This window comes from Pelecanus crispus, chromosome 1 (assembly GCF_030463565.1).
Source record: "Pelecanus crispus isolate bPelCri1 chromosome 1, bPelCri1.pri, whole genome shotgun sequence".
Classification (NCBI taxonomy): domain Eukaryota; kingdom Metazoa; phylum Chordata; class Aves; order Pelecaniformes; family Pelecanidae; genus Pelecanus; species Pelecanus crispus.
Genome location: NC_134643.1, coordinates 83,384,167 through 83,408,469, shown reverse-complemented (window position 1 = coordinate 83,408,469; position 24,303 = coordinate 83,384,167).

The window sequence follows — 24,303 nt, the reverse complement described above, 5'->3', positions numbered from 1 at the left end:
GCTACCAATTAAATGTCACTGTTTTAAACACCATTTTTAGAACTGGCTTTTATACATTGCCTGATGAAGTCACAACTGCTTCCTGTTAATTGCTACACATTTTACTAAGATGCAGAATTGACAGCACACATGTTTTCTGTTGTTTGCTTGATTGTTTGATTTAAAAAGAGATTAAGTGTGGGAGGGAGAAGGGGAGCCAGGGGGACATTGATCAAGAGATTGGGAAATGTTTGTCCTCTAAGCAGTCCCTCCAACACGAGACAATTTCAGCCACTCCATCCTCCCAAGCAGACAACTGTTTCACTTCAGGTGTGGGTTTTTCAGGATGTCGAGGTGCTTTATCACCGATGACAGCCCTTGCCACAATGCAGGCTTCACACAAGTTCTTCATCCATTTTCAGACTCCTCTACAATTCCCAACTTTATGCCCGGAGGCAAAGTACCAGAGAAAGGTTGTAGTCCTGTGCTGCAAGCATGGCCTCATGGCATGACCCTGGGATACTGCCAGGGGACTCATATCTCCCCTTCCCAGCAAGGCTGCAGCCCATTACTCAAAGTGGAGAGCAGGAGAGATCCCAGCATTTTCCCACTGATACTTTCCAGGATCTTTTCATGTGAAGATCCTGTGTTTATTCTCCAGAGACCTTGTGTAAACCAACACTAACTCATGATCTCCTGTAATACAGGCAGCTCATAACTCTAACAGGCCTTGGAGTGGACAGTATGAGAGCATTTGCCAGCTGAACCAGCTGATATCCCCCATCAAGCCCACGCTGTAACTCTGACAGACTAGGTTAAGTGTGATACTGGCATCCGCTACACCTGCAAAGCTTGACACAGTGCTTTAAATTATCTGAGCCATCAAGATTACATCCTAAGTCAAGAACATAAAAAATAGCATTTTTAAAAGACACCAGAAAAATTGATCCCTTAGAGCAACTGACATTGTTTTCACTGGGAAAGGGACTATTTCTTTCCCCAGTATGTTACTATCTGAAAAGGACAGTTAACCAAACACCTCTCCTGGTATAAAGTGCAAATCAAGGCTTCTCTGAAAGCAAAGACTATCAGACATATTCTATATGCAAAATAACCTGAAATAACCTCTCAGTGAAAAGTGCTTAAGCCAGCAAGTGAATAGAAATAGCACCAACTACTTTGGTGACCACCTGATCCAAATCAATCCAACCAGATGAGATTTTGTGGGATGCTATTGTGGAGACAGAGGGTTTTCTATCTGGTCTGTTTGCAGATAGAGCATACAATCTTGAAAAAAATCCTTGCAGTATCCACCATTCAGCATCAGCATCTGCCTTTGGGCAGGAAAGCTTAGATCACGTTCTCCTTCATTCCTTCTATTATGGTGGTCTTTGCAAGAATGAAACTGAGGTGCTTTCTAAGAAATCACAATAATCAAGTGCTATTTATGCCATGAGGGATAGCAATGCAGTGCATTCCCTCAGAGTCCCCTGCACACCTTTTCAGACAATTAATCTTGTTCCCAAAACAGCTACCAGACCCAATTCCATACATTGAAGAGGAGATCATGAATCCAACCTCATTCTGAAGGCAGAAATAACAGGGGTGTGGTAGGACTACAACAGCCAGCTCTTCAGTCCTAAAGCCTGTCCAGCAGGCAGCGAGGCGTGTATGTTAGTCTTTATGGGGGGAGTCTGAGTCTCAGGAGCTGCCAGCTAGCCCAGGATGCTACCCACCTCTGTGTATGTCAAGAACATCCCAGGTCCTGATGCTGGAGCTCTTCTCTTCCTCAGTTCAAACAGGCACTTGTGCACCAGCACAAGCCCCAGTTCACCATCACTTACCAAAAGGATTTGGCAGCGCAGGCACTCTGAAGTTTTAGGTTAAACACACCAGTCCCGTGTTCCTTCCAACTCCCCTTTGGTTTTAGACTGCATGGAGTTTGTGGCACGAGTACATCAGCTGTTTAAGGACTACAGTGGATGGCTGTGTAAAGATCTGGCAAGTGATAAATCACATAGAGCCTCCTTTGCCTCAGACACATACCAGGCTTTTCCAAAACTCCACTGAAACATGTTTACACCTTGTGAATCTGGGATTTTGCAAATAACAGAGATTGTTATGCCAAGGCTCTTTACTCACTGACCTCTATGAGAACATCTCCTACAATAGACCTGGACCTCTCGCTGACCTCTTCCTGTGACCAGTCAGCAGAAGCATTGATCCTTTTACTTTTTTGTGGGGCTTTTGGTTGTATTAGAAATACATTTTTATTCTGAATATACTCGACTCTGTCTTTCTGTTCACTTCAGTAATTTTTAAATCTGGCCCTGAATTCACCTTGGACGCATATGCAGTGAGAGGGTGACTGAAGGAAACACCCCTGCTTGTCTGAACATCTGCGAGATGTGAGCAAAAAAACAGAGCAAGTTCAAGTTACCCCTCCTAAAAAAGTAACAGATATGAGTAAGAGGTACCGCTCATGAGACACCTCTGTGGAGTAAACATTTTGGAATAATATTCCAGGCAACAACTACAGAGGCTCTAACAACAGATTGACCAGCCATCTATTACATTTCAAACAAAGTGACTCAAAGGAAAATCTTCCAAACAGGCACCGCTGGGCATTTGAGTCAGCCCAAGCAATGTTTTAACTATTGCTTTGCCACAAAGCATACATGTGGCTTCTGTAAACCATGCCCTGGTAGCCACTTTTGTATAAATGCATAGCACATCTGACTGTTTTTTCCACCAAATTTCTAAAGTGAGTAGCCATCACAGTGTGCTGTTGTTTCCTCTCAGTGTGTGATGCCAGGTTCAAATTAATTATTTAGTTATTTTAAACCTTCCCCCCCCTCCCCCCTTAAATAACATTAGGATTCTGGGTTAGCTGAAGGCCTAAAGGCTGGTTTTAATTTAAATATAAATAATACCCAGAACGACTGTATGATTGTACTAAAACCAGATTGTTTTCTGTTCTAAATGTTTCACTGATCTTAAAATTGGGGGGGGGGTGGGGTGGGGGGGATGGGATGTCCAGGTCCTTTTTAGTCTGAGGGTACCTCAGATCTGTGGCATTCTGTCTCTAGAGAAGTAGGTCATTTCTGAGATACCATTAGTTTACCTGGAAATGTATTTACCACACTTTACCAGCACATCTATTCAGTACGTCGTTCAGAAATCATGAGGAGAAATCACACACTAGTAAGACTAAACACTCTTGAGCGAGTCTCAGTTATGGCAAGTTCAGCAGCAGAAAAAGAAGCTGTGGTGAGTGCAGTTACTGAAATTTTCCAAATAAATAAAGCAAACAAGTTGCTCCAGGAAGAAACTCATACCTATATGATTTATAATAGTGGGAGTTAGTCCATGAAAGCAAGATGAACCCAGCGAACCAGCAGTCAGAGGCCACCCATGGGCTGCAGTGTTGCCTGCAGTGCCTTTGCTCCTTGTAACCAGTCTGTGACAACTGGTACGGACCTCATCTGTTCTGAGGTGTGTGCGGCTTCTAGCAATGCTCAGAAACTTCTGTCGGCTTGAAGCTGATGAGCTGATGAGCTCCAGCGTGGGTTAGTATCAACAGGGAAAAATATAGGGATCCTATTTACAGCCTGCTGGCAGCAGACAGGTAAAAAAAATAAAAAAACCTTTCTCCAAAATCAATGTTTGCTTTACTGAGGGCCTCCTTAGGTGTACATTGGAAACAATTCTGTCTGTCTTCCACCACAGTTAAGTCACCCTACAGTTTGGTGTGCCAGCCAGTAGTAGTTAGCAGTCCAGAATCAACAGGTTTCAGCTGTTGAGCAGTACCAGACCATATTGGCCAAAAGCAGATGGAAAATATTAAAGGTGACATGGCACCTGATGAATGGTGATAAGAACAAAAAGTAAAGTGGGAACTGGTGGGCATCTTGGCTCATTTTCATCCTACTTGTGACATGACATAATGGCCAGCACCACTGATGTGAGGAGTGTTTTTAGCAGCAGGACTCCTCCCATCCAGCATGAGCCAGCCCCTCCTTTCGCTCCTTCTCATCAGCCACTTCCAGCTCAAAGGAGGTCATGTCCTGGGCCTGATTCTCTAGTTTAGTCACTGGCACCCTGTAAAATCATTTCATCCTGAGCAAAGTCACACAAACAAAATAAAACAAAATCAATGAGAACTCTCATTTCCTTTGATAGGAGGAACATTATCCCTGCTGTTCAAAACCATGGCTGGTCATCCAATGCACAAAGCAATGAGAAAGAAGTGCAGCCTCTGAAGGCAGGCTGAAAGCAAGAACCATGTACTTTGGCTGCTTTCTGATTATCCTGTCTACATGTAGTTCTCTATGCCTTCATCTCTGCACATGAACTTTCACTATGACGGGCTTCCAGATCCAGAAACTGGGTGCTACTAACTCCTGACATTCTCATTTAAGACTAAAATAATTTCTTTTCTCTTTACCACTTCATGTCAAGAGATAGGATTCAAGTCTTACGTAGTCCATGTCCCTTCTGACCTCATTCATATGGATTTTAGGTGCTAATGGAAAGGTATTATTAAAGCCCTTGCTATGGGGTTTCTGGTTTTTCTCATCAAGTCAGTGGAGCGACATTTTCAGAATCATGAACTTGGTTGTGTCAGATTCACTGCCTGGCAGATTCACTGCCTGGCTTTCCAAGCTGCAGATAGATAATGTTCCTTGGCCATTGCATCCTGTAACAAAGCATTTCAGGCAGGCACAGCAATCTCAGTGGCTAACACAACACTAAACCACCAAAGCGCCTGGGAACCAAACAGCTCTGACCCTGCTGGAGATAGTGTGTTCTCCCTTCTGTGGCACAGTTTTGTGAGGCTACCTGTTATTACTAGCTAGGTGTATACAAGGAACAAAACAGATGATGGATTTCTGCAGCAGATCATGAAGCCAAGCAGCGCCGGGCAATGAAGGCAAGTATGGATTTTGATTGGCGCGATTTCATTAAAAGCAGAAGGAAAAACATTTTCTTGCTACCTAAAAGCTATTTGCCAGCATTAGCTCCCCAGCCCTACTGTGTCTTCTGGGGCTAGTGGACATACATGCCATCTTAGAGACTAAGTGAAGTCAAAGGTATTCTACTTCAGCACAAATCTGTCCTCAGGCAGAGACAATTGCAAGATCAGGCCAAAAGCATGGTAAGGTATTTATGCCAGTGGACTTTCAGTGCAGAAGACTGGAACTTAAGTTCCTCAAGCAAGGAACAACCCATAAATGCAAGGTGCCTATTAGGAGTAGATTCCTCCACCGTACTTGGAAAGCTTCCTCCCTTACAATGTACCACCAAAGCAGCAAAAACACGCTCCTGTGGACAGAGAGGCTATAATGCTTAAATAGTTATTTCATCTTCAGCTAACTGGTGGCACTGCACCCACCAGTCCCCTGGTGTTCTGCTAGAACTTGTGCTGACAAACAACATGCACTTCAGGGCTTGACCTTCTGCAGGCTTGCCAGTTCTGCCAGGGTTTTGTTTACACACTTGGCACATACTTCAATGAGCCATACTGGAGCAGACAGCTAAAGTAGGCTTTTTTGATCCTCAAAAACAGAAGAAAGGGTTTGTTGCAAATCATTCCAGTACTATCAGAACCCCTTCTGCCCCCACCCCCAATCTTATTAAAAAGAATGTGCACGGTTATTATAGTGATTCTATGTTGTCATAATTATATCCTGAAAAGTGTGAAATGTGCTTTTCCACATAATTTACTGTTTTCCTGTGATTCATGAAACCTCTTTTCTCATAAATAATTGGTCACTTCTTGTTTATGTATCACCACGGTACATAGCTCCTAGCAGGCCAAAAAAAAAGACACAAATCTAACATTTAATCGTTACATCTACATACAACCTACTCCCCCCCGCCAAACTCCTTGCTTTTTACATCCCCCCATAAAAAGAAGGCACAGATTTTTTTGATGGAGGAAATGTTTCCTAAAAATGATCCTGACAGTATTACTTTCCTTAGCACTCGCAAATTTTTTTGCTTCATGCTTATTTTGTGCTTCATATTTTCCAGTGTAAAGAAAACAACCAAAAAAAATCCCTTACAAACAAACTGAGATGATGGAGAAGGAGGAATGTTCTGAGTGCATGGCTGCTGGGAATGGCAGCTTTCCAAAGACCAATTTGTTTATTCCTCAGGGGAGGTAGATACAATCAAAATGATGCTTATCAATAGTCACCTGAATTAGAAAGCACCTCACTATGTTCTCAGAATACTGTTTCAACTTCTAAACACTTTTGTGACACTTTATTTTTACTGTGCAGTAAACTGAGGCACAAATTAATTTGTTTACAATGACTAGTCAGTGAGTCACTGCTCAAGTGACTCTGCAGTCAAGCTTTGATTTGCAAAACTCCTCCTCTGCCTTCAACTACAGCTTCCTAAACGGACTGCATGATTAGCTCAATGTGACATCTGTGACAGATGGATGTGTATCTCCGTATGTGTGTATGTGTATTTGTGGTTCCTGCCTTTAAAGCTGAAGGCCACCTTGTGAAGTATTTTGACAGCAGATGAAAAAAAAAATCCAAACAGACAATTATATTTCTGCCTGACAGCATCGTACCATGGCAATCTAAAAATACGTCAGAAAACAGAAGTCAGCAGGAACACTTAAGAACATAGGAAAAACCATCTTGGCTTAAGACCAGCTATCAATCTAGTCCAGTAGGCTGTGTGATTCTGCAGAATTAATGCAAAAACTGAATGCAAAAGAAAAAGAAAAGAAAATGTTTGTTATTGGGAATACACGAGGACATTAATCTCCTTTTTACCACAAACCCAAAGCAACATCAGGTTTTAAGACTGGGGGGAAAAAAAGCTGAGTGGTTTTTACCTCATATAGACATGAGTCAATACCAAAGCCTCAAAATCTGATCTTATTGAAAAAAGGAGGGTGAGCTGTGAGGTTTTTGTTTTCCTTTTTTTTGGCAGCAAGGTAGAGACAGGAGGGAGTGAAAATTTGGCGAGTGGTGGGGGTTAGGACATGGGAGGAGAGAAGAGGACAAAGGAGAGAAAAACAACTGCTTGGAGTCTAATCTTCTGATGCAAATACACCTTAGCAGCACTGGCTGGAAAGCAGACTCAGAAGTGGAAAGAATTTCTGGATTCAGATCAAGACAGCAGAAATATCTTAATCTTTGCTGGGCCATAATCTCCTGAGACGGCTTGTGAGAATCTGATCCTGTCATTCTCAAACTAGAATCTTAAAACTGATTTGGACCAGAACTACAGTCGGTTTGAAAATGTTATTACTTCTTCCTGTGGAAAAAAAAAAAAGAAACAAAAATGGAAAAAAATTCAGCCAAACCCAAAGTGCATGGACTCATTACAAGCTCAGGAAATCAACTCTATTTAAATCTCTTTCAGCACCACTCTCCAACTTTAATAGTGCGTGTGTGGAAGCAAATATTACACAGAAGTTCATCCTCCCCTCCTGGTCCCCTGCCTCCCTGCCCCCACCCCAACCCTAGCTGTACATCTGAATGGTCACTATTTGTTTTTTCTTTCTGATTAGGCTTGTCAAGGCTTTCTCTCACTAACCACCACTGTCATTCTTTTCAGCATTGCTCACTCTGTTTGTGATCTTCATTATCACACCCTTGCACTCTTGTGTTTAGTTCAGTCCCTGCTTTGCTGACTTCTCTGGTGCCAGCTCCCAATGCTACTCATTCCTCTCTTATCAGCTGCTTGGCTGTTCCCTTATTTTATCTTCTCTCATCCAGTCTTCTGATTTTCAGGATGGAGTATCTCAATGCTAGCTGAGTTCACCCAACTTTTTGTTTGCCATGCTCTTGCACTGCCGGGACACTCATAAGCAAATGTGTGCTTAGGAAGGAAGGACTTCATCCTGAGAGCAGTCTCTCCTCACCACTGGCACTGCACACCAGCCTTTTCCTCTGGACTGTGCTCTTTCTCCCTCTTTCGCATGTTCTTATGCTTCTAGCTCTTGCTGATGGTCTAACAACATTGTGAGATGAGGAAAGACCCATGAGAGACTCCCGCTGGTTTTCCAGCCCTGTTGACATGACTGAAGCAGCTATGCACTTAAACAAGTTGCCACTGAAGCTCCAGTGTCAGTGCATGTCTGGTGGGTTGACCTTGGCTGGCTGCCAGATGCCCACCCAGCCACTTGCTCACTCTTCTTCCTTAACAGGATGGGGCTGAATGAGCTCATGGGTCAAGGTGAATACAGGGAGATCATCTTATCATCAACAGGCAAACCAGACTCGACCTCGGGAAAAAAAATTTAATGTATTGCCAATTAAAATCAAGTTGGATGGTGAGAAACAAAGACAAAAATTAAAATAACTTCTCCCTTCCCTGCTTTTTTTCCCCAGGCTCAACTTCACCCCTTCATTCCCAACTCCTCTACCCCTTCCCTGCCAAGCAGTGCAAGAGGATGGGGAATGGCAGGTTACGGGGTCAGTCCGTAACAGCTCCTCTGTGCTGCTCCTTCCCCCTCACACTGTTCCCCTGCTCCAGTGCGGATCCTCTCCATGGGCTGCAGTCCTTCAGGAAAAATCTGCTCCAGTGTGGGCTCTCCGCTGGCCTCAGTTCCTTCAGAAAATATCCATCTGCTCCAGCATGGGGTCCTCTGAGGGCTGCAGTGTGGGTATCTGCTCCTGCGTGGGCCTCTCCATGGGCTGCAGAGGAAACTCTGCTCCAGTGCCTGGAGCTCCTCCTCCCCGTCTTTCTTCTGACCTTGGTGCCTGCAGGGCTATTTCTCACACTTCTTTTCCTTACTCCTAACTGCCTGTGCAGCGTTTTGTCCTTTCTTGAATATGTTTTCCCTGAGGTGCCACCATCTCGGCTGAGGGGCTCAGCTGTGCCCTGTGGTGGGTCCCTTGGAGCTGGCTGGAACTGACTGTGTCCGGCACGGGGCAGCCTCTGCACGGCCCCCTCCTCGCAGAGGCCACCCCTGCAGCCCTCCTTCACCAAAACCTTGACACCAACACTCAATACAGTATGCATTTACTATTATTCCATTATTACAAAGCCCTAACCTAAGTTCCAGTAACTGGAAGTTCACCTTTTTTCTGAATCACCAGCTATATCTTCTAGAGGTGGATTCACTGATCTCTTTCTCTGCATGTTGCCAAAATAACTGAGGAGAATTTGCAGAATTGAGGAGAATTTGCAGAACTGCAAAATATTGAGGCCTTTTTTTTTTTTTTTCTTTTTTTGGAAGCCTAGCAGCATGTTTCTTATCTTGGCTACAACTGTCTAACCTTGCTATTTTTATTTCACATTTATTGCAAACAGTTTTGGCCTGTGCCATTTGTTCAGTCTTGGATTGTCTTTATGTCTAGGCAGATATTTTCTTGGATGCTCTTCATTTCTCTTTACTGCTTGATATTACTTTCTTGTGGGAAATAAATACAGTTTTCACTAGCCCTGAAAGCGCACCCTGTACATTGATAACTGAAGACCACTCTTTGCAACTATCCCTTTTCGCCTTGCTTACCAGGTAACCCTCAGGCACTGAATTCACTTTGAAATGACTGGACCTCATATGTGTGCAAAACTCACATGGCTCAGAATTACCACACCAGTGCATAGTCTGATCTGGAAGTGGTGAAGACAGGCCTTTCCCAGGGGACAACGAAAGCCTGATTGTTCTGAGTAAGTTTATTTAGGTTTTTTTGATGTACCTGTAAGATCGCTAATGATGATGGGCCATTTGCTCCACCCTCCTTCTGCTCTCTGCAATGCTGCTTCCCTTGGGAAATGCATAGCGGCAGAGCTTTTTGACATGACAATAAAATGACTCTCCAGCATGGCCATTTATTCATTCGCAATGCCTTATATGTCAAACCTCATGGGCTTGGAAAAAAGAGTCTTTGTACTTATTAACTCAGTCTTATTCCAGTATTAATTTTTTTTTTTTTTTACAGTACTAAATGACAACTTTTTGCAATGCTGAAGGATCATAATTCTTTCACAGATTTTCCCCTTTTTCCATGCACAAACACAAGCTGCCTTTTGGTCTTGATTTGTAAATGAGAACCAGTCATTTTCTGCTAGTTTCCCAGTCAACTGAGGGAAAGACACTGTATTCAGTGTGCTCTGATGGGTCAAAGTCCATTGCATTGTCTTTGCTTTAATGAACTTCTATGAAGACCCAATATGCTTGAAAAAAAACTGTCTCCACTGAGAACCTGTGATTAGCCACTTTTATTTATGTTCTTTATTTTTAACCTTAGTTTTGATATATCCACAGGGTAATTAATAGGGGAAAGAATTACCATCTTTCCTCAGCAGTACCAAGTTCTCCTCTACTTGTTGGCAATCATATTTAAAATACAATTGCTGCAAATGTGTGTTTTGATCATATCAACTCTGCCCATTTTATCATGTTTTATTGTGTATCAGAATGAGGTAAGACTTGGACTTTCTAATGTGAAGAAATTTTCCTGTAAACAGTATCATCGACAGAATTTTGACACATGGAGCAGTTGCTGCTTTCCACATTTTTGCCTTATCTGTATCCAAGCTGCCTAGCAGCCTGTCAGTTTGGTATGTAATAAGCCAAATAATGTGGGAATGATTAATTCAGGGTCTGCATGCTTTTATTCACATTTGTGGCAGACTGTCAACAAGAACTAGTGAGGACTCCATACTATATTGAAACACAGAGGCTACTGCTCTGGTAACTGCACCAGAAGCAGTCTACCAACTCAGATTGCATTGGGATTTACAGTTTTTACACAAAGTTAAGTCCCTCAGTTTTCCAGTGTACCCCACAGCTGTGACATTTGTTCAGGGAAGGAGAGCGATCCCTTTTCTCCTGAATAATCTAAATGAAAAATGTTTGTCAAGAGTTCTGAGGTTATACAATGTAGGACAACCCGACAGAATGGCACAATGCTTATGTTTTCTCATTAGTAACGGAAGACTGTAAAATCACAAATGAAGCCAGTGTTAGTGTAAAGCCAACCTGAGAATTAACCCCAAACCTTCACCCTGAGGGGCAAGTGAAGTTATGACCATGTAACTGAAGTTAACAGCAGGACAGGAGAAGCAGGGCAGAAGTGTGATGCCCTCCTTCAGCTGAACCACTGACCCATTCCAAGCACGGGCACTCCCCTGATGATTTTATCATAGGTTTTACAATATTTGATGTTTTCCTTAACACCTTACCTCCTGGGATCCTGTAAATCTTAGATCTCATAAGGGCAAGAAAAGGCTTTCTAGCACTTACATTTCTAGGGGAAAGCTTGTTAAGGATTTCAAAACTGTAAGGCACATGAATAGAGCATAATTATTTATTATTAAAATTACTAAAGAACACTCTATGACTTTCAAAAATATCTGAAGATCTTGGAATATTTTATGAAAATGTTCGACTATTTAGGATTTTATAGCATTGTCAAACACATATGTATTGGGGCACTAGTTTACTGGCCATTTAATGAGAGGCAAACACAAGGGTCAAAAGTAGCCAATTCCTCAAACATGTCAAAAGAACTGCATGCATCACCTCTCTACCAAAGCTGAACCTAAAGCTGAATGATACGTGATGTCATTTCTGCAAGATATGCTGATACATGCTAGAAAAAAGTGACCAAAGCTTGGTAGTGATGACAACAACTAATGTTTAGTTCATTTGCAGGTGTACGTGAGTACCTTGTCAGCATCCTGCTCCCTGGTTGTAGGAGTTTGGGACAGTACGGCATGGGAAAGCATGAAGGGAGGAGAACTGGGTTATATAGGGATTACTTTATATCTGCCTATGCAAAAGTGAGCAAAGGTCCTTGTTTTGCTTACTCTTATGGGCCAGGCTAAAACCAATCCTCAGGACTTCTATAAGGAAACGAATGAGACTACTTCACTATCTCCTCTGTGTGAACCTGGAATTGGTTGTGTTATTTGTTTTTTTTAACAGGCTCTTGTTTCACATTGCTTTAGAGGTAATCAAACTTGCCTTTGAAATGAAACAGATCCCTAAACTGAGGAGGATGAAAACCAGTCTTCTGAGTAATTCCGTCTCATCAGCCAATTTTAAGTGCTAAGGGCACTGGACTCTTGCTTGAAGACACACAGTAAGATACATAGAATACCTTTCATTAAAAGAATGCTGAAAGTCTTCCTGTACTAGCAATCTCCTCCCCTATGCAAAGACATATCAGCAGTTTTCACTAAAGAAACAGAAAATGAAATTCAAGCTCTTTTCATACAGTCGCTTTCCTTTCAGTGTAGCATCTGAAGTGTCCTTAATACAATGCACAACAGGCAGCTATATAAAATTCAACATTAAAAGGCCAATACAGTAGCACAGCATGTCAGGAACCACTGCTGAGTACAAGATGTATTGTCACTGTGAAAGTGTGATAAAACATTTCCCTCCAAGACTCAGAACACATTATAATCTATGTAAGTGGGGGAGTTCTCCCTGCAAATTTTGAGTAGGCTGATAGATTTGGTGAGAGAAATTGGCAGGATGACTTCTTTGGAGATGGAAGCACCATGTTCCCAGCTGGACTCCAGGCTAGAATGCTTTTTAGTATTTCTCTCTTTCTTTGTCAGAGAGCCCTTTCTGAAGGTGGTATAGCTTATTTTCCCTCAAAGCTCCATTGTCAAGAAGGCAAGGCATTAGCTAGAAATAATGAGCAAAATCCTAGCCTCACTGATTAACAGCAGGAGTAAAATCCACTAACAAACTTTGACTTGCAAGTCAGAAAAGAATACCTCTGTTCTGGTTGATTTCTAGACTCTTTCATAATAGTATGTATTTTTCAGAGCACTATAAAAAACATGACTGACCAACAGGCTTTCTTAATTAATAAAACCAAGCAAATTTGGCACCCCAGTTTTGTCTTCTTTAAAGGAAAACAGTATCCATTTCACTGAGCTCAACAACAGTAAGCCTAGAAAGTGTGAATCAACTCTCACTATAATGCAGAAAACCTAATTTAAAGTTGTTAATTGACATTTCCGAGCTTTGTCCTGGAGGCAGCTGTAATTAAAATATTCATGACACCAACAGTATACAAAGCGCATAAAAGACTTTAATCTACTTACTAGCTTGATTTATTGAAGTTTAAACAACAGGAAAAATGTGATTAAAACATGTAATTGGTACAGACAATTGTGCTAGATGATTGCTCTGTGAAAACCAGCATGCACTTCTGGATGCTTATGCATCAGAACAGGTATTAATATTTGGCCCCAACATAAAATAAACAGATCAACCATCCATTTGGATGCTTCTTAAATACAGTGGAGGATGACCTCATCATCCCCTCCTTCAACTCATTTGTTCTTTGAAGAATTTGTTGGAGAAAAAAATATATTGAAAACTGTGCATACACATTATGACTATGATATTTGTGTTACATATTGATATAATCAAATTGAGTGCAATTTGATGCTCATCTTGCTTGTAGGTATTTGTATTCTTCTGAGTAGTCTTGTCATTCATGAACTGCGTAACTATCAGTCTTTTGTAGATCTTTTCCACTGCTGTCTTGAGCCTAAAGGAATTTTTATTCCAATCTCTGTAAATGAAAAATTATTTCGTCTGAGACATAAACACATTTCTCATTCCCAAGAAGATGACTAGATGATATATTATCTTTGAACACAACATCTGGATCTCTTTCCTTTTTATTTGGCAGATATTTAAAGACTTCTCCATTGTGTATATAACTGTTTTTAATATTAGTGTAACAATCAAGCAAGAATATGTTCATCATCCTGATACAGTAGTACCCCCAGCGAGCACCATTCCTCCAGAGAAACTCCCAAAACGTTCTGTCCAGGATGCCCAGGAATCTCTACTGACATTTGTCAGACTAATGTATTTGGGTCTCAACATGTCAGCCTTGCAATGCTTTTAAGCTTTAAAAAGCATAAACTTTTATTTTATTTTATTCTGAGGTTTTGGATGTAATTTTGAAGTACAGATTCTCATGTAGTACTGTTTTCTGAGAGATGAGACCTTCTGGTTAAATTGTCTAGGTCCTGACAGAAACCACTGTTAAGCTTGAGAAGTTCCAAGTCCTGAAACCAATTACTCCTTAAACTGCACAGGAAATATGTGAATCTTCATCTTTCTTTTTTCTTGACTCATTTTGCTGTTTACAGCTGAGAATTTTGTAGGTTCAGATGAATATTTTCTAAAGGATTCAGAACCTCCTGTCTGCACTTCTCATTTGAACCTGTCTATTCTGTGAAATCACATCTTTTCTTTTAATATACCACAAAGTTCACATTATAAAATAATACCTCTTTGTCTCTTCTTCCTCACCAAGTCCCTCTCAAGTCATAAACCACAATACTATTATTTTGTTTTTTCTGTATCTAGAGAACTTCTGTTCTTTCAAATATCTTTGCTCTCACTACCAAAAGAGTATGGAGAAAATAAATTCCACCTAGCTTACAACTCCTCCATCATGCTCATAAAGATTTATGAAAACACTGTTCCTTTTGCCCTAGGGCAAGGAACATATGAAAAACATGCAAAAACCCCTTAAAAGCACAAAATTGAATATGGACAGTTTTCTGAAATAATCATGTTTTCCAATGCCAATGTTATTGTTTCAAACAGACCAAATGCAGTTCTTTGTATTCAGGCAACCACTGAAATCTTTGGCCGCTGACACTCCAAGACAGATTTTGACTCATTCTAACACTATCCATAAAAAACCCCAAGATGCTCTCATTTGTATGACTCTTTGACCCTGGCAAACTTATTAAGATTCATCCAGCTTTTTATCAAACTACTATCCAGGTGTAAACTTCATCAGTCAGTTGAATTTGCAGGTGTCATGGTTTAACCCTAGCCAGCAACTAAGCACCACACAGCTGCTCACTCACCCCCTCTGCCCCGGTGGGATGGGGGAAAGTTCTAGCATGTCCAGCACGGCAGCACTCAGCGGCAGTGTGACTTCATTCAGGCCACAATAGTCTACTGTTAGTCTCCACACCCCATTAGACTTTCACACTGGCCACATGGGACTGTTAAAGGGTGAGCGAGTCTTGCTGATCACTCCTTGGCTCTCCACAAGTCAACAAGTCAGCTTATGGATGGGAATCAGGGAGTCTCGGTTGGTGCGATATTGCCGCTGGTGCACCGTTGCGGTGATCGGTACCTGTTGTTCTTTGATGCTCAGCAGCCTCACAATAGAAGGGTCCTCTGAGAGACCAGGTAAGGTAGACAGCTGTTTGATTTCCTCCACCTCCAAGGCAGCTATACCAAAAGCCCACCAGTACCCTTTTGGGTCCTTGAAATACCCTCTCCTGAGGTAGTCTGTACCAAGGACGTAGAGAGCCTCTGGGCCAGTCACAATGGGGTGCTTTTGCCACTCATTCCTGGTTAGGCTCACTTCAGCCTCCAATACAGTTAGCTGTTGGGATCCCCCTGTCACTCCAGAAATACAGATGGGTTCTGCCCCTGTATAGCTTGATGGCATTAGGGTACACTGTGCACTGGTGTCCACTAGAGCCTTATACTCCTGTGGGTCTGACGTGCCAGGCCAATGGAAGAGAGACTTTCTTTGTATTGCTGGAGTTGGCCAGCTAATTCATCCATCTTCTGTTCCTCTCCATCTTTCCAGGCCATTACTGCCAATGAGCTTGCATGCGATGATGGTGTGCTCTGTACAAACCTCTGCCACGTGGGTCGTGTGTACCTGACTTCATCTGGATCTTTGGATAACTGCTTGTTGTCCAGGTCACCATAAATACCCTCCAGTATGGCTAATTGTGCCTGGGAAGATCATGGAGCAGATCCTCCTAGAAGCTCTGCTAAGGCACATGGAGGACAGGGAGGTGATTCGAGACAGCCAGCAGGGCTTCACCAAGGGCAAGTCCTGCCTGACCAACCTAGTGGCTTTCTATGAAGGAGTGACTGCATCAGTGGACAAGGGAAAAGCAACGGATGTCATCTGTCTGGACTTCTGTAAAGCCTTTGACACGGTCCCCCACAACATCTTTCTCTCTAAGTTGGAGAGATATGGATTTGATGAGTGGACTGTTTGGTGGATAAGGAATTGTTGGATGGTCGCATCCAGAGGGTCATGGTCAATGGCTCGATGTCCACATGGAGACCGGTGACAAGTGGTGTCCCTCAGGGGTCCGTACTGGGACCAGTGCTGTTTAATATTTTCATCAATGACATAGACAGTGGGATCAAGTGCACCCTCAGCAAGTTTGCAGATGATACCAAGCTGAGTGGTGCGGTTGACATGCCAGAAGGATGAGATGTCATCCGAAGAGACCTGGACAAGCTGGAGAGGTGGACCTGTGTGAACCTCACGAGGTTCAACAAGGCCAAGTGCAAGGTCCTGCACCTGGGATGGGGCAACCCCCAATATCAGTACAGGCTGGGAGATGAAGGGATTGAGAGCAGCCCTGTGGAGAAGGACTTGGGGGTACTGGTACATGAAAAGCTGGACATGAGCCAACAATGTGCGCTTGCAGCCCAGAAAGCCAACCGAATCCTGGGCTGCATCAAAAGAAGCATGGCCAGCAGGTCGAGGGAGGAGATTCTGCTCCTCTACTCTGCTCTGGTGAGACCTCACCTGGAGTACTGCATCCAGCTCTGGAGCCCTCAGCACAAGAAGGACATGGACCTGCTGGAGTGGGTCCAGAGGAGGGCCACAAAAATGATCCGAGGGCTGGAGCACCTCTTCTATGAGGACAGGCTGAGAGAGTTGGGGTTGTTCAGCCTGGAGAAGAGAAGGCTGCGGGGGCACCTTATTGCGGCCTTTCAGTACTTAAAGGGGGCCTACAGGAAAGAAGGGGACAATCTTTTTAGTAACACCTGTTGTGACAGGACAAGGAGTAATGGTTTTAAACTAAAGAAGAATAGATTTAGACTGACTGGATATAAGGAAGCAATTTTTTACAATGAGGGTGGTGAGGCACTGGAACAGGTTGCCCAGAGAGGTAGTGCAGGCCCCATCGCTAGAAACATTCAAGGTCAGGTTGGACAGGGCTCTGAGCAACCTGATCTGGTTAAAGCTGTCCCTGCTCACTGCAGGGGGGTTGGGCTAGATGGCCTCTAAAGGTCCCTTCCAACCCAAAGCATTCTATGATTCTATGATTATAATTCTCTCAGGTACTGGATACCTCTCTCCATGGTGGTCCACGTGTCTGGGTGACATACATCATCTTCCTTGAAGGGCTACCTTTCCTTCGCGCCTGACAGGAGTCGCCTCCAGAGGCTGAGGACATGTGGCCCTTTTCCCATTGCTTTGTCAATGCCCCCTTCCCTAGAAAGAGATCCCAGCTGATTGGCTTCCCTACCCTCTAATTCCAAGCTACTGGCCCTGTTATCCCAGCATTGGAGCAGCCAGATGCCAATGTGCTTGCCTGGATGACAACTGAAATCTTTTTGCATATCTCGCAGCTCACTCAGGGATAGGGATCGGGTGGTTACCATCTCCTTTACGGGTTATGCCTCTTCCTACTCCTGTTCACGTGGTGGCCCTGGTTCATCTTCATCCCTTGCTAAACGAGCTGATTTTCTTGTGTATTTTTTCTTGTGTATAGGGGCAACTGATACCGGCATGGGTTGGTTCTCTGGTTCAGCCACAGCGCCTGTCGCAGGGGTTGGAGTAGCTGCAGTGCCTGTCATTTTCTCATCAGATCCAGAGGGTCTGGTCCCCTTGCAGGTTCTGAATAGTGTTGAACAGGGCTCGGTAGGCATGGGCCAGGCCCCAGAATGTTGCAGTGATTTGTGTCTCTCTCGAGTTGCCAGGGTGACAACATACTTTTTCCAAATACTTTAGTAGTTCTTCAGGACTCTGCACTTGTTCAGGGGTGAAGTTCCAAAACACTGGAGGTGCCAACTGTCCTAGGTACTTGCCCATACTATCCCATATACCCTGCCACTCATAACTATCCAGCCTTGGGGCAGATCTCTGGGTGATAGCCTTAAATTGCTTATTAACCTTAGACAAAGCCAAAACAATATTCCCAAGAAATACCAATAGATGTATCTTAACTACCCAAGGATGTTCAAGATACTGAAAAGTTATTGTAATGAAGGAGGAAACATCATAGAAGAAGGTAGCAAAGGTGCCATTCTGTATTACCTCATAAAAACCTCTCAGACGAAGACATATAGTAGCTAATTGTCTCCATGAGGTGATACCCGAAGCATGGTAATGGCTTCAGTACAAAACCCAAATACCAGATAAAGCTCAGGGTCAGTGTTTCAAATCTCCCAGGCAAAACATCACTAATCACTGCAGAGCACAGCAAACTGCAAAAAACACCACCAATCTTTAATATGTACAGCAAAAAAAGGAGCACAGTGCAGATCAGATAAACTAATATCGAGAACAGATGAATCAATATTATGACCTGAAACTGTTAACAGATTCCTTAATACGCTCTGGTTGATCTGTTATTATCTCAAACCCTTCGTGCCTTGCATTGGGCACCAAAAAGGACTGTCATGGTTTAACCCCAGCCAGCAACTAAGTACCACACAGCTGCTCGCTCACTCCCCCTGCCCTGGTGGGATGGGGGAGAGAATTGGAAGAGTAAAAGTGACAAAACTCGTGGGTTGAGATAAGAACAGTTTAATAACTGAAATAAAGTAAAACAGTAGTAGAAATAACAATAACAATAATAATAATAATAATAATATACAAAGCAAGTGATGCACGATGTAATTGCTCACCACCTGCTGACAGATGTCCTGCCAGTCCCTGAGCAGCGATCGCTGCCCCCCCGCCAACTCCCCCCAGTTTCTATACTGAGCATGACGTCATATGGTATGGAATAGCCCTTTGGTCAGTTTGGGTCAACCATCCTGGTTGTGCCCCCTTCCCAGCTTCTCGCTGGCAGAGCATGAGAAGTTGAAAAGTCCTTGACTAGTGTAAGCACTACTTAGCAACAACTAAAACATCAGTGTGTTACCAATATTATTCTCATACTCAATCCAAAACACAGCACCATGCCAGCTACTAGGAAGAAAATTAACTCTATCCCAGCCAAAACCAGGACAGTAGGAGACAGAGCATTTCATAATGACCCCATTTTCTTTGTCAAGTAAAACTAGTAGTCAAAGGGATATATAACAAATGGTAGCACCTTATATTTACCTTCATGTTTCCACTACTGGCAAACCTGATAGTAAAATGGACTGATTTGTATCTTTGTGATAGTGATTTTGTTGATATAACTGAATGTGTTTTTTCTACGCATTTCAGTAGGGAATACTACAGAGTCACTGTTAGTTCTGATGTACCAAGGGAGAAGCAACTTACTTCAACGAGAATATGAAAATACATTCTTCTTAGCAGTAGTACAGTAATAATGAGACACATATCCCCTCACCTAGGTCTCAGCCAACAGCTTATCTCCCTTCCCCACTATACCATGAACAGAACAATTGCTGACATTTTCTTCAAAGAACTGATCATGAAATCTGCTCTTGAAATAACTTCTCGGTACATTTCCAGAACCATACAAGGACAAAGCTCTGTGCATTATATTCACTGTAGTTGCAGTTCCAAAAAATGTGAGGAAGGATGAAATTTTGAGCTGGAAATAACCAACAGCAGAATTCCTGCTGACTTCCTGGGAGGCAGAACTTCACAATCACTCTCTAAATATGTAATCTATGGTCACAAGAAAGAGTGGCATGTTTAAGTAATGGAATTTTTAAAATAATGGCCACAAAAATAGAGACTGGCCATGTATCATCATGACCAGCTATCTTTCAGAAAATTTATGTAGCAAGATCGATGTGAAGTCTTAATTGATGCCCTAATTTGGTAGTAGGACAAGAACTGAAACATCCTTCAAAGTTCACTCAGTGAAAACAATTCTGTTTCTCCCTTGGCTAAAGGGCCTCCTACCATTACACTCTAGAGAAGATCAGTTAAGACCAGCTTCTTTTTAAACTCAAAAAGGTGCAAACCCCTTTGGCTTTTGTGAGAAGACAGAATATTTTAACTTGAAAAAAGAGAATGAGTGTCAATGACTTGCCATCTGATGGTGATCTATATCTATTGAAACAGATTTATTACCAAATCTGGAAAAAAAAAAAAGATATACATTTATAGCATGTTGTTCATAATTGTATTTTTAGGATATCTGTATTAATAAAGATCTCATTTTTTCACTAGCGTTTACTGTCAAACTGTTTAAAAATGCTATCTGAAAAAAGTAGAATAGTCTGAGTGTTTATTCAATACTACTTTCTTTGTGTATCGTATTATCCATACTGGACAATGGAAAGCATCTAAAAAATGCTGGTTTTGTAAGTCTGAAATGTGAGGAATTACAGGCAATATAAACAAACGTGAATCTCTGACGCATATTAAAATTGTTATAATTGTTATAATTACACAGCATGTAAGACATGGATAAAATGCTGATACCACATCTATTACAGGAAATTATTTTTTTTATTATTATTATTATTACAGGAAAATAATAATAATTATTATTATCACAGGAATGACGTATCACTGAAAGGTGATGCAACAAGTTTAAAATACACACTTTACAATAAACAAGCTCAATCAAAAAAAAAATTAATCATCTTTAGTTTGTGTTGCTAAATACTGTGCGGTCACCAGCACCTACAGTTGACTCACCACTTTCAGGACATTACTATAGCTCTAATGTAATGCTAGCGATGGAAGCATCTCCACAGAAATGTAAACACCATAACCTACCATGTAGCATGTGGCAAATGCGTACCTGTGGCAAATGGCATAAAGCAAGACTGAGCTTTTGCTCCACGTATGAGGGAGCTTGATGAGGGCGTTTTTAGCTACTGCATCACTGTGGCAAGTGAACTGCTTAGGTAATGTCTACAATGAGAGAAGCCTACACACCTCAGTGCTTTCCTTTAGCTAACAAAGCATATGCTTTCAAAGGCAAATACGCAAGTGGAGCCAAAGAGACTCAGACTGTTTCCCCACGATGTTCAACTGTTCAAATGTGACCCTAATTCAGCTGCAGTATTATTAGTTTTATGTAGGCTTAAAAATTAGTAAGAAATCTGTGCTTAAGCTATACTAGGAGGTAAGCCATCAATTCTTGAAGCCTTAGAAGAACAATATTCTTGGACAGATCACAGAAAAGAACACATTTCTTTCATCAGTTCCTGCAAGGACATTGAATTGAATTGAACTGAATTGAATTGAAGGCCCAAATTATACCCATGTAAAAAGTGTTTTCGAGACCAATGTTTCTTTGGCACATTTATAATCCATTGCTGAAAAAGGAATGTCACATATGTTATAAAATCTTTCTAGACAGTATTCAGAATGGCCGTGTAAAAATTTTTAAAACAATCTCATCAAAAGGTTAGTCACTCCTGCAACAGAGTTTACAGTACCTAAACTAGTTGAAGCAAACTATGTATTTCAGGTAGCTCAGTGTAGGCTGCAATGCAGCTGGGGAAGCAGGAAGATATAAACGGCTAGTTAGACCATGCTCTGCTCTATGCTTTAACACCTACCCATCTGGAATCAAGAAAGCTAACTAGCTGTAAGCTAGATTGGGTATGCCCAATTTTACATTTGCTAGCTCATTTTACATCTGCACTAAGTCCGTTTGATAACTGCACTGACACTATACATGATCTGAAAGTGAGCATAAATTGTATCTGTCCCCTTGGTGAATAATTTTTATCAGTGGCTATTTCCTGCTAGGAAACAAGATGAAATCTTATCACATATTCCCTCCATCCAAGGGGCGGGGAAAAACCTGTAAGCTCAAATATGTGGACATAAAAAATACACAGTGGAAGAGGAGTGTCTAGAGTGCTATAACAGAGTTTCAGTGTGAACAGGAATTAGGCTCTTTAAGGTCATGTCTATCCAGATAATTTCAGACAGTCAGGAATTAACGTTGCCATTTACTAAGCTGGCAGGACATGAGGCAACTTTTGATCAGATGCCAATGTAAAGATGCACAAAAATCTCAAAACACTAATGTGATCTCAGCCTCTGGAATGACTACTACTTTTTCTTTGTTCTGCCTTCTTATGGTGGAGCAAAGGAATTCAACGCTTCAAGGAATTCAAGTGTCATTTGTCAATGAGATTCTTAGAGCAAGGCAAAAATTCAAGTATTCCCATATCTTAATTACAGACAGCGTACAAAGTGTGGCAAATGATTTCTTCCTTGTTAAACAACTTGTACACACATAGTCTCAGAACTAATCTAGAATTCTGTAATGGAAGCAGATAGGGAGCCAACAGAAACACACAGAAATATAACACATGTGTAGGACTGCATGATATCACAATATTCAGTATGCTTAGTAAACTATTAGTTACAAATCCCACTGTTCTGATCTTCTCTGTTCTAGACCATCAAACACAAGTGTTAAAATAGAATGGGCCTGACCAACACCAATGAAAGACATCATTATATACACTGGATCTACCATTACCCTGTCTTTTAGGTTACTTTTAATACACACCATTGATTGTTTAACACACATCTTCACATAAGATTTATGGTTTATTTCTAATATAAAGTATACAATCATATATAGAACACGTATTTTATACGAGCTTTGGTGATATTCTAGACTGCAGACTCACTAGCTTGAACATTTTAGTTCTTGTATTTCAATTCTAAGGATTAGTTCTAGGGCCTCTTGATCCTCCCATTACATATCAGTCTTGCCAAAATTGTTACAGTAGCAGCCATGCCTCAGAGGCAGACAAGGTTCTACCCTGTAGGCCTTGAACATATTATTTTCTCTTATATGTCATACTTCAGTCTGTATGTAGAAATAATTAAAAAAAAAATTGTGATGTCACCTTCTAGGAGCTAGACCGGGTTTTGCAAACTTCTCCCTGCCTTCCCTCCTCCCAGATTTTCACAAACTGTATTCCTCTATGGTTAGGCAGAGATAATGAAAAATAAAATTAAGCTTTAAAACTTTGGAAGCAATGTGGAGAAGATGGAGGTTATTGCATACTCCAAAGCTTGCATACTGGATAGGTCTTTTTCTGCTGGGTAACTAAATTTCTTCCCCGAGACTTGGTGTTTTGAGTGTAATCCAAGACCCCAGTCCAATTTTGTATGTCTGTGGTCTAATTCTGCAGTTTTGCTTGCAGGGTAGAGGGAAATACTGAAGGACTGAAACTGTCAAAGATAAGAAAAAAATACCTACAGTTCTCTGTGACAATCACAATATTCAAGAGCTGACATTAAACAACACATGATGTTCTAATGGAAAAGATACACCATAGTTGCCAGTGAAATCTTGATGACTCCAGTCATAAGCTTCTCCAACAAATGCTTTTTATGTATTGTTGCAAGTCAGAATACAAAACTCTTTAGTGGCAGAATGCTGATATACTGCTAAGGCTCTGGCTTTGACGGGGAACACTTTGAGGTCTTTAGTAAAAAGGAATACTATTCCATGTACAGGCCTAGAAGTGAAAACAAGAATGTTGAAGTTTGTCTAGGAATCTACTCATACCACATTTCCACAATTAAACATAGATTGTGAGACAGCACTAGACAACCAATTTCATTTTACACCGCCTCTACTTTCCAAAAAATCCCACATGGACATCTGTGTCATCTTTGGTGTAGTTGACCAAGACAAGAATTTCACTGGCTTAGGAACAATTAAGTAGGTGAGTCATTAACACTGAAGTTTTTTTTTTGTCTGCCAGAAGAAATGGAAACTGATCAGTCAATCAAGAAATATCAAAAAGAAGACTGGATTTTCATCCATTTGTAGGTTGAGGTCATTGTCTAGTAAAACCAGCATTATTTACTTCAGTGAACCTTTGCATACAGAAGACAAAACCCTTGGTTTTGATTACACAAATGAAGCACAGAAAAAGATTTATATAAAAACCTAAACTCCCTGCAATACATATTTCATACTGCCAAATACATATGCAACCATTTGATGTTTCCTTATTGCTATAAAAAAGCAATTTATGAAAAGTGACTGCTGATGCAAAAAACCACCCACACAACCCCCCACCACCACCACTGAATAACAAGCAGCACACTAAAAAATGTCTGTTAAGTCCCCCATTTAATCACAAGCTCACCATAAGAGGTATCATTCTCAGTTTATTTACATTTCTAAGCATGAACATTTATTTTCCCCTATTTCATTCAGAACTCTTTCATAACTAAGGCCCCAAATTGACAATCAATAGAGTGTAGGCACAGAAATTCCCCTCCATGCTGCCATTAGCAAGACTAGAAAGATCTACAACTTGATCCAAAGTCCAATAATGTCAGTGGGGAGTTTTCCTACTTCCTTCAATGGGTTTAGAAAGGGCATCTGAGGTCAGCAAGCTGCACTCCTCATTCTGTCAGAAATTCCACTGAGGCAGTG